Below are 11,893 nucleotides of genomic sequence, written 5' to 3' on the forward strand. Positions count from 1 at the left end.
TCCCCAGACATATAATGTAAGCGAATGTAAAAATTCGCGCAGCTTGCACTAGTGGTGCAAGACTGGAACCAACAGCGGAGCTAGTGTTCGGACTCCCGAGGAAGAAGCTGCCCCCAATCCCCCTTGTGGGTATGAGCCAAGATCTAGGCGACAAGACAAGCCCGTGTCCCTGCCGCGCTTAAACGTCATGGGTTTGGCGGGAACATGTCACGTGACAAACGTTATGTGACGTGACTAGTGTAACGTGATTTTACGTCACGTTTCCCTCCTCTACTTTTTTCCTTCTTTCTATCTCTCTCTCTTTCTATTTCTCGCTTCCTCTTTCGTTCTCTCTTTCTATCTCTATTTCTTTATTTATCTTTCTTTCTCCCTATTTCTCTCTTTCTATTTCTTTTCATCTCTTTATTACTCCCTCTATCTGCACTCGTTCTCTCACCCCTCCGAGTAAATGCATCCCACGACAAATCGACGCAGCGGGAGAGCGCGCGCCGGGCGCACGTGTTCGGGGAGCGAAGCAGAAGATGAAGATCACGAAGAAAGCGCGCGCCGGCATGATGGTGATAGTTTTTGGCGAACGCCATACGGAATCAAGCGGGGCATAATAAACAGCTCCGCTGCTAATAATGAATATGGATAAATATCGAATAAAAATGAGTAATTAAAATAATTAAACAATGAAAGTAAGTAATAGAAGAATAAAAAGACCCCATCTTCAAACTTCAATACGCGATATAGATTGCGATTGTGGGATGTGAAAGACGAAGACGACGTTCGCTCACCAGGCAGAGAACGAAGACGTGTATATGCCACGCTTTGTCGGCTTCCATTCTTTTGTGCACGAGACGTGATGCAGCGTGTACGTGTCGCCAGCACCATTGCAGCTATGTTCGACGCTGCCGCAGCTGATTGTGCCTCTGCAGCTCCGTTTGCACGCTGGTCCGTCGTGTCATACCGGGATTTCTCGCTGCCGCGGTTCGCGAACAGCTGTGATACAGGCTGCGTCCTTACCGTCGCTCAAGCCTTCGTTGTTCCAGGCAGAACGCGTAAGACTGTCGGCCATGCTACAGCCCGAGTCTGTTGCCGCAAGATTCGAGCAACCACTAGAAATTCAGCCGATGGCATCAGTAAGTTTTGTCACAAGCTTTCCACGCCGTTATCGAGCGCTGCGCACCAGGCCACCTTGGGATTCGAGCTTGTCGACGCCACCGACGACGGCCACGACCCATCGCACCTGCCGTGAATCCTAATCGATGTGCCATCAAGCCTTCAGCAGGATTACGTCAGCAACACCGTCACTTCGGTTGCCGTCGTCAAGAGCCTCGCCAGCAGTGGTGTTGTTGAGACTTTGGGCTCTGCGCCACTTGTTGATGGGAAACTTGCGCCTGTCAGCGTGTTGTCGTCGGCCAGTGGTAATGCTGTCTACCCGACCCGGCAACATCGTCGCTTGATTTTGTCCTCAACCTGCGACGAGGACATTTTTTCGACTGATGTAATTCGATGTTCGTGTTTGCTTCTTGATTTCACATTCGTTGTTTAACTGCAAGCATATGACTTCGTATATTAAATATTTGTAACGAATTGTCGTTCGTTTTGCCTTTGCGAGCACAGCATCGGAAACAGTCCGCGTGCTTCGGTAGAAATAATATGTGGGGTTCAACGTCCCGAAACCACGATATGATTATGAGGGGCGCCGTAGTGGAGGGCTCCGAAAATTTCGACCACCTGGGTTTCTTTAACGTGCACCTAAATCTAAATACACGAGCCTCAAACATTTTCGCCTCCATCGAAAATGCTGCCGCCGCGGCCAGGATTCGATCCCACAACCTTGGGATCCGCAGTCGAGCGCCATAACCACTAGACCAACGTGGCGGGGCGCGTGCTTCGGTATTATGTAGACCTGTGTGTGTGGGGGGGGGGGGGGGCGGTTTCAACCCCCCCCTTCCCCGAAAAATATTTCTGGCTATATTTACGCCCCTGCTGTGTATAATGAGCTTTTCTTTAGAACACTTCTAACTCTCTTCGACGTAGGAGAGTATTGTTATTCCTTCGCTTCGCTGTTTCTTCCTTTCTCCCGTCCTATAGAGCCAGATATCGGCAAAAATACTTTACTTTAAAGTTTTTTTTTGTACCATGATACAAATACCGACACAGCTTTGAGAGTCGGAAAATTTGAGATACTAGCGGAGTATTTGTGTCCGATACGATATATACTAGTCACGCGTGTCAAGAGTTTGGCGGAATCCCGCCTGGCCGGGAAATGACATGGACGAAGGAAAAAAAATACAGCGCCGACTAAAGTAAAAATATATTCTTAAAAAGACGTTTCGGCTCCCGTGTTGGAGCCGAAACGTCTTTTTAAGAATATATTTTTACTTTGGTCGGCGCTGTGTTTTCTTCGTCCATATACTAGTCACCTTTCGTATGACACTTAGATACAGCACTTAATTTTTAGTGTAGGAACCGCTAAAAGTTTACCAGAGTTTCATAGTAAGTTTCTCCATTCGAACAATTGTATGTTAATATTCAAAAAATTCGGCAGATCCCACGCCTTGTGGGAATCGCTTTCATGCGAAGCAGTCAACTAGTAGGTGGTGGTGGTGGTGAAAAATATTGTTATAAGAGAGAGCGCATGAGCCCCTTAAAGGGCCCTAGAGTCTAGGTGACATCCTCAGTCCGGGACGTCATTGGACGATACCGCTGCCTTCGCTCGCGCAATGAGGGCTTGTTGCTTAGCTGTTCTGACCCCTACGTCAGAGCAGCTGAGCAGCGTCGCCTCCCAGTCCTCTTGCGTAGGTTTGGGGAGGGGAGGAATGGTTGTGTTAAGCTGGCAGGCCCATACTATGTGGTAGACATCGGCTGTCTCCCCACAGTGCTTGCACCTGCCAGTGACTGCGGGATCAAAGTATTGTAATATGGTCGGGCATAGCAATGTGTTTGTTTGAAGTCGGCGCAGGATTCTTTCTCCCGCCTTATCCAGGCGGGGCGTGGATACCGGCAATGCTGGGAGCGATAGTGCTCTACAATTTCTTTCTACCTGAGCAGCCATAGGCGTGCGCACGGCGTGAGGGGGGGGGGGGATATAAAGCTACACGACATGGCTTTTATATACCATGCCTTGGCATAAACGTGGCTCTTGTGTGCACGTCGTGGCTATTCTGTGCAGCGGTCTGTACTAATTATTTGCGTCCCACCATAATGTTCGCTGCATATTCCATGGAGGCAAATGCAGATACCAGAGTCGCGGCGTCTTTTCTTGAAAAAGAAATGGCAAGGTGTTGCAAGTTAGTCTGTTGCCAGCCACCATATCGCGACACCTTTCCCCCTCAAGTGCTTCCGTCAAGATCATCTGTTACAATTCAAGAAGGCGCGCATCTCGACGTCTCTAAGGTTGGAAGCTTGTTATCCGTGTTTACGAAACCCTCCAACGAGCGCAAGTGCGTCGTATTTGTACAGCGAGCGCGCTTTGCTTTGTCAGCTTGTTGCGAGGCTAAGGGTTTCTGTGTGTTCGCCAAATGGCTCGGGCGAAACATCCTTTCCGGGTTGTCCATGCTGAGGCCGTGCTGACGGCTCATCGTTTTAGGTCACCGTTACGTGACATCACGAACACCAGCTCTGAATCTCATTGGAGCGATGGGCGGTGACCTTCTATCGCATGAACTTTCATTAGATATAATATCCCGGAAAATGACCGACCGAGACACACACGGGACCTGCAATGAATACAAATACCGACGCGCAGTTCTCAGCGAATGCCCTCTGACGTACCTTTGAGGCGTTCTTAGGTCGTGCGTCGAACTCGTTACTGTGATCAGAAACGCCGGAGAGTACGGTGCCCTCTGCTACCTGACATGTGTTGTGTTGGCGCGACATACTGCAGGCAGTCATACAAAGTTAGTAATGTTACTACTATGGCGGCCACTAGCTTGTTAGTACGGTTACTAAGCGCTAGTGAACTGCAATTGGTTCACTGCTATAGAAAGAAAGAAAGAAAGAAAGAAAGAAAGAAAGAAAGAAAGAAAGAAAGAAAGAAAGAAAGAAAGAAAGAAAGAAAGAAAGAAAGAAAGAAAGAAAGAAAGAAAGAAAGAAAGAAAGAAAGAAAGAAAGAAAGAAAGAAAGCACAGTGCACGCATTTCTAAAATACGCTGATGAAAGCTGAAAATTTTATACGTTGAGATCTTGGTGGGGGCTCTTGCGCACGAAAAACAGGGACACAAAAAAGGAACACAAATAGACAGACGAAGCAGCGCATTGCGCTTCGTCTGTCTATCTGTGCTCCTTCTTGTGTCCCTGTTTTTTGTGCGCACTCAGTCCACATCAAGACGAATCACCAACAAGCCCGAGTTTGAAACCCTCTTGAAGATCTTGGCTTGAGATTGCCACGTTAACACAGAACAAATGTCTCTCGCTTCGCATTCCGGCTATAAGCCAGGTGTGCAGGATGAATAGTAAATGGACGAATGTAATACACACACTTCAAGCTGTTAATGTTTCAGACGTCTGTATGTGTTCAGGGGCAACAAATAGGAAGGAGAAAGGCTGAGCTTTGTAAGTTGTTTCGTGAGACCCTGTTGGGTCTCATCCTATATGCACGCTGACATAGCCTAATTGTGATGGCCGTGCTCTCATTCGTTCAAGTTAGTTAATGTTAATGCGTTAGTGGACGCAAGCACTAACGTGTGATAGATTTAAGATATCTAATGAGCTATTTAAGATATCTATATTCAATCACATGTTACGATTTGTGTTCACTCCGAACCTCAATGTATCCATCTTACAGGTGCGCATTATATTCAAAGCTCCGATTGCAGAGGACCCTGAATTGCACCGGTGGGTCTTTGATGTCTTCGGCTATATCAGTACCGTGAAAGCTGCTGCTCCAGTTAGATTACGCCGTGGCAAGGACGAAACGAACGCACGCAAGAGATCTCAATACACTGCGCAAGTTGCTAATTTAAGAGGGATTCAGATGCACTCACAATAATACTTTCGTTCATTTTTTTTTTCTTTTTTAACGGCGTAGGAGTGTTGGGGAGAGGAAAAAAATGGTGGGTGGGTGGGGTATATTGCTATTTATTTTCTCACTACCTGCACATCGTGCCAAGGTATCAGGATTTTCATTTGTGCTAACTGTTTATCTCAGTTGCTTATGATGGATGTCATTAGGACGTAGCGAGTTGCGTTATACGATACGCGTGGTCGACCGCCTGGTTCCGTAATCATCAGGGCACCGCGGCATCTGTCAGGGGAGAAATCGAAAGGTATAGTAGTAATTTGTGTGGTTTTACGTGCCAAAACCACGATATGATTACGAGACACGCCGTAGTGGAGGGTTCCGGGAATTTCGACGAACTGACTGATGTGCTTTATCTGTGTGTGTGTGTGTGCGCGCGCGTATATATATGTATATATATATAAAGCAAGAGCTCTTTTAATTCGACGCTCGTTAAACCAGAAAATCGGAGGACGATCCTCGAAGCGCGCCGAGCACAATGCGCCGCAAATGTGCGATGCAAATGAGCGAAAACGGTGTTCGTAGACAACCGAAAATAGACGGTGCTTTCCGCACTGCTATCTCCATCAGTTAGTGACCACGGTTTTGTCCGCATGTGGATCCGGCACTCGGCAGCTTCGTTGCGATGCGATGCGCGCAATGTCACAATACTCAAACAAGGCGGCATCTGCTGAAGATGAAGAGCTTTCAGTCGCGCTCGGCATGCTGGCATAAAACTCGGTCGCTACATCGCGATGGACGAACTATCAGTTGCAGGCCACTTTACCTGCGAAACAACTATCGTCACGTGCGCGTGGTGGCGGCGGTACGTAGTGAGTGAGGAGTGCAGAGCATTGCGAACGAAGTCGCAGGATGACGAATATTGCGGCTTCTACACTGATCTCATGCAGATTAAGTATAGGATTTACGTATTCGTTACGAAAATGAAAGTGTATTGATGGAAAAGCCAATGGTTTATTGTTTGCTTGATACTTTCGGCATTCGGTAAATAATTTTGGACACTTTTCCTGGACCCGCGAAATCCGATTAAAGAGCTTTTACTGTATATATATATATATATATATATATATATATATATATATATATATATGCTGTCAACTAGATTTACCGAAGTTTTTCCTGGAATAAATAAGCACAGAAAAAGAAAGCGGTGATTTGAGCGATATTTAGTAAGTTCAACAATAGATGAGTCAAAGCAGCGACACAGGAGCTCCAAGGAAGACATCGAAGCTCCTGCGCCCGCTCCAAGCCAGGGCCAGGTGGACGCCGTTGATCTCTTGAGGCTGATTGCTGCAGGGGCCCAAGGGGTAACCGAGGACGCATTGAATGCGCTTGTGGGCTATGACAAGTGTGGATGCCCACTACGACGCGACTGCACACGACTCCATAAAAGGAGTCACGCGCAGTCGGCGTGGCAAGCTTGCGGCGCGCGAAATCCTTAAAACGCACAAGAAGAAAACTGTGCTAGCGTACATGTATATGACCGACAGAGTTCTCTACTGTTTCGTTCGCTGCAAGCAAAAGCTAGGCTGGAAATGGGCGTTTTTAGCATAATTTTTACTCCGACTATACATACAGATCCTGTTTTGCGTATTATGTAGTAACCATTATAAAATTTGTGCTCCGAATATAAGATCCTGACCTTGTCATCGAAACCGTATACTGTCTACCTTAATAGAGAGTTTTAGCACTGGGGACCCCAAGCCACCTGCGTACGCACGCTCTTGAGTTCCTTTGTACTCCCAGCCGCATCCACGGAGAATACAAAAGAGCGCAAGGGCCCGCGCGCCCCCAAGCCCGCGGGAACCCAGCACTAAAACTCTCTAATATCTCCTGCTCTATCTACCGTTTCTACCTCAAGCAGAAAAGCGAGCTCCTTATGCACGATAAAAAAAAAAATTCTCCTCGAGTGTGTTAAAAAGTTTCATTTTATTTCCAGCTCGTTATTTAACATTGTTGCTCAGAGTCAGTTGACGTGCTTTCGGCTCGGTACAGTGGATTACGCATGAGCGACAAATGGCCATGATCTGTCACGATAAGTTAACATTACACAACTTATTAGGCCCAGTGCCCAGCCCTTCAAAGCAGCGACGGGTTTTACAGGCACTGTTTAATTACCTATCAAAAATCGGCCTAGTCGAAAAGCTTTAATGGTTGGCTATTTCTCATAGCAAAGCCTTATCTTACCTGACACCCTCCTTGTAAATATTTCTATCAGGTTCACTTGCTCATTTCATTTTTTTATATCCTTTCTTTCTATTATTATTTCCTCCCCTCTCTTCTTTAATCTGTCAATCCCATTCCCCATCCCTACACAGAGTAGCATGCCAGCGGTATACTGACGCCGGCAAAAATCTCTGTATTTCTAATAAAGAGCATCTCTCTCTCTCTCTCCTCTTCTGTCTCATCTGCAATGCGAACGATGTCGTGTACAAGCCAAGCCTTAGATCGAGCGTCCATGCCTTGCGATCAATTATTTAATAATTTGATTCCTTTCTCTTCATTTTCCTCTGCGGAATATGACGTAAGCGGAGCATCCGCGTGAGCTAAAAGCGCCCAGGTTATGCAAAAGCGCAAAGGAGGCGGTATCGGTTGCTGATAGTTGGGATAGCGGTTGCCTAACAATAGGTGCGGCGGTAGTAGTGAGAAAAAAGAAAAGGAGGAGGAGATCGCGTTAATCAACGTAGATAGATAAGCAAAGTGCCCTCTAAACACAATGCAAACTGCGGTTACGGTCTAGAAAGAGCTCACGTCCGGCTAGAAGCGCCTGATACGGTTCATTCTCTAGCTATCCTCCGACGAAAGCGAATCTCAAGAGTATAAGTAGTTGAGCGAACGATACGGTCGACCCTTGAAACGGAACGACGCGAACACGTGTCCTTTATCGGCGCGAGCACGTGCGAGTCACTCGCCGCCCTTGCAGAGGGGCGAGAAGAGGTATACGCGCGCCGGAATTTATTCGCAATGCGCGACGAGTATGTAAAGTCGTATGCGGAGCGGAATCAGGACGCGGGAAGTTGCTCGTGCAAGTAAGTGGAAGATCCGGAGTCCCCGAAGTCCTGGACCACGTTCCCGTTCGCCCTGAGCATCCACTTGGTGGTCAGCAGTCCCTCCATGCCCACTGGTCCTCGGGCGTGGATGCGGCCCGTGCTGATGCCCACCTCGGCACCTGCAACAAGTTCACACGGCTTTGTACAGCATCGCTAAAGGCGGCGAAAACCAACGAGACGTTGTACGCCTTGAAAAATTCAGAGACTGGCAGCTCAATGAACAGTAATTATCGAGTTTTAGTACTGCGAACGTAACGTCGCGTAACAGCGTTGCGTAAGTAAGAACGCTGCGTTTCGCATAGTGTGCATGGGCACAAGTTCTGCACACGCGCTTTAAGCGAAACGCGGCGCTGTTAAGTACACAAAGCCGTTATGGACACTTCGTACGCAGTACTAAAACTCCCTATTAGAGAGTTTTAGTGGCTTACGTACGTACGCTCCTGTGTTACTTTGTACTCCTAGTCGCACCCAAGGAGAATACAACAACGCAAGGGCTTAGGTACGCAAGCGGCTTTGGGACCCCGGCACTGAAACTCTCTACTATGCAGTATTTTGCGAATTACTTTCACCAACCAAATGCAGTACTAATTATTTGCCACCGGGCCACGTTCTTCATCTTCCGATGTACAAGAGATCTGCATACTTCATCTCAGCAATTGCGCGCTACAGAGCGTTATCTGCGGCTCCTGTCAACCAATCAGGAACGAGTGCGGAATGACTGTTTCAGAGAACGGAGGATGGCACGCTCAATATGGGTCACTATAAATCTTCCACGAACACTTCCATTCATTGAGCGTCGTGTGCAGAACGGGATTAGCGGCGGACAAATGAGGAGCAGATCGGGATGGCTGGCTTACGTAAGCCGTAGCTTTCGCTTCAGTGCGCGCGGTCGATGAGATATAGAAGGTCGAGGCCCCGAGCTGTGGAGTGTCAGGAGGGAGAGCCCCTTTCAGAGATGCCACTAAGTCGAGTGACAGTTTATGTCACGACAACAATGGTATCGAAACCTGAGGCAGAGCTTGCTGCTACTCATAAACTTTCTTGTCTCGCATGAGAGACATCACAGAGACGCATGAAATTGAAATCGTTGAGCAAACGAAACAAGCAAAACAAAAGACGACCATGTCTAAGCAGTTCCCGCTCCAACTATGCAACCGGTGAACTTTGGCGGCGAGCAATTTTTTTTTTTCGTTGATCGTACTTCAGGCGAAACATGAAATTACATCGTATAAGGACATGCCATATATGTAGCTTAGACCCACAAGCCACAACTATATGCTGAGGTGACCAACGGGACCCTGCTGTAATGATATGCATATCAAAATGTATTTTACCTATTTCATTTATTTACGGAACACTGCAGTTACCCTATGGACCTGCGAAAGAGGGCCATGGGTACCGAAAGGTCAGGAAGTATGAGCAGCAACGCTTAAAAAATGACGTTGACAGGCAGTAAGTTATGAGGCCTGCTTATGAGCAGGCCTAGTAACTTTTCAGCGCGTTGGCCCTTTGCTATTATCAAAACTGAGCCCAATGCGATGTATTTTAACTCTTGTAATTATGGCGCTGAACTAGGCGCTCCGTAAGCCATTTAGACAGCGATAAACGACTTTGAACATGGAGCAGGAGACTGAGGACGGCAATAGTTAAGATTTTTATTGCGCTATAGCACTACACATTAATGTGCACATTTCACAGTTATAAGCAGTGTTGTAAGAAAGGGAAAATAGACAGCCACCCATTTGTAGCACGAAGCCACAAGGAAATCCATACGGAAAAATCCTAGCTTCCTGGTTAGCTCAATTGGTAGAGCGACCGCCCCGGAAAGGCGTTGGTCCCGGGTTCGATCCCCGGATCAGGACGAATTTTTCGGCAACTAAGAGGCTTTATTTCTGAGAAATCCGTATGGATTTCCTTGTGGCTTCGTGCTACAAATGGGTGGCTGTCTATTTTCCCTTTCTTAACCCTTCCGCCACCTTGCGGGATTCCGCAAGACTGATTTGCAATATGTGTCCAGTTGTTTCGAGTTGTCGATAAATTCGCCCTCGTGCTGCCAATTGCTAGCTTCCTGGTTAGCTCAATTGGTAGAGCGACCGCCCCGGAAAGGCGTTGGTCCCGTTTCAATCCCCGGACCAGGACGAATTTTTCGGCAACTAAGAGGCTTTATTTCTGAGAAATCCGTATGGATTTCCTTGTGGCTTCGTGCTACAAATGGGTGGCTGTCTATTTTCCCTTTCTTAACCCTTCCGCCACCTTGCGGGATTCCGCAAGACTGATTTGCAATATGTGTCCAGTTGTTTCGAGTTGTCGATAAATTCGCCCTCGTGCTGCCAATTGCTAGCTTCCTGGTTAGCTCAATTGGTAGAGCGACCGCCCCGGAAAGGCGTTGGTCCCGTTTCAATCCCCGGACCAGGACGAATTTTTCGGCAACTAAGAGGCTTTATTTCTGAGAAATCCGTATGGATTTCCTTGTGGCTTCGTGCTACAAATGGGTGGCTGTCTATTTTCCCTTTCTTAACCCTTCCGCCACCTTGCGGGATTCCGCAAGACTGATTTGCAATATGTGTCCAGTTTTTCGAGTTGTCGATAAATTCGCCCTCGTGCTGCCAATTGCTAGCTTCCTGGTTAGCTCAATTGGTAGAGCGACCGCCCCGGAAAGGCGTTGGTCCCGTTTCAATCCCCGGACCAGGACGAATTTTTCGGCAACTAAGAGGCTTTATTTCTGAGAAATCCGTATGGATTTCCTTGTGGCTTCGTGCTACAAATGGGTGGCTGTCTATTTTCCCTTTCTTAACCCTTCCGCCACCTTGCGGGATTCCAAGACTGATTGCAATATGTGTCCAGTTGTTTCGAGTTGTCGATAAATTCGCCCTCGTGCTGCCAATTGCTAGCTTCCTGGTAGCTCAATTGGTAGAGCGACCGCCCCGGAAAGGCGTTGGTCCCGTTTCAATCCCCGGACCAGGACGAATTTTTCGGCAACTAAGAGGCTTTATTTCTGAGAATCCGTATGTTTCCTTGTGGCTTCGTGCTACAAATGGGTGGCTGTCTATTTTCCTTTCTTAACCCTTCCGCCACCTTGCGGGATTCCGCAAGACTGATTTGCAATATGTGTCCAGTTGTTTCGAGTTGTCGATAATTCGCCCTCGTGCTGCCAATTGCTAGCTTCCTGGTTAGCTCAATTGGTAGAGCGACCGCCCCGGAAAGGCGTTGGTCCCGTTTCAATCCCCGGACCAGGACGAATTTTTCGGCAACTAAGAGGCTTTATTTCTGAGAAATCCGTATGGATTTCCTTGTGGCTTCGTGCTACAAAGGGTGGCTGTCTATTTTCCCTTTCTTAACCCTTCCGCCACCTTGCGGGATTCCGCAAAACTGATTTGCAAGCAGTGTTGTAGTGAGCATAGTAATTACATAAGATATTACGTGTATGTATTCGTTTAAGGACATCAGGAGTGTGCAGCAGGTACGCTAGCCATTTTCCAATGAGTTAAAACAATAATGAAGAGAAGATAATTAAGGGCGAGATGATTAGACAAGTGTAAGAGTTTATGCGCTCGGCAACACCGTGGTGAACACGTGTTGTAGATGTTATGTGCCCACTATATACGATATTTTTTTATACCGAGCATGTTGGTGATGACAAGCTAGCAAGGACAAATAAATTAGAATAAAAGAAGAAAGCTAATTTCTTCCTTTTCTTAAATATCTGTTAGTATTACCGTGCATTTCCCCCTTTTGTCTTTCTTTGCTTATTCTCTTATACGCCCTATAGTAGCCTTAGAGATCACCTTCTGTCTCCTTTTCTTTATCAACAATGGGCAAAGAAGTGATAGTG

General features: G+C 47.2%; 1 protein-coding gene and 1 non-coding gene across 2 annotated transcripts in view; both read left to right on the forward strand.

The window, feature by feature from the left end:
- Nucleotides 1–11,893, forward strand: part of LOC119379094 (60S ribosomal protein L26) — a 197,870-nt gene that overhangs the window by 43,138 nt on the left and 142,839 nt on the right. The window lies entirely within an intron of this gene.
- Trnas-gga (transfer RNA serine (anticodon GGA)) lies at nucleotides 9,850–9,923 on the forward strand. Its single transcript has one exon. It is a non-coding gene; the product is annotated as a tRNA-Ser (tRNA).

This window comes from Rhipicephalus sanguineus, chromosome 1, assembly GCF_013339695.2.
Source record: "Rhipicephalus sanguineus isolate Rsan-2018 chromosome 1, BIME_Rsan_1.4, whole genome shotgun sequence".
In the NCBI taxonomy this organism is placed as follows: Eukaryota; Metazoa; Arthropoda; class Arachnida; order Ixodida; family Ixodidae; genus Rhipicephalus; species Rhipicephalus sanguineus.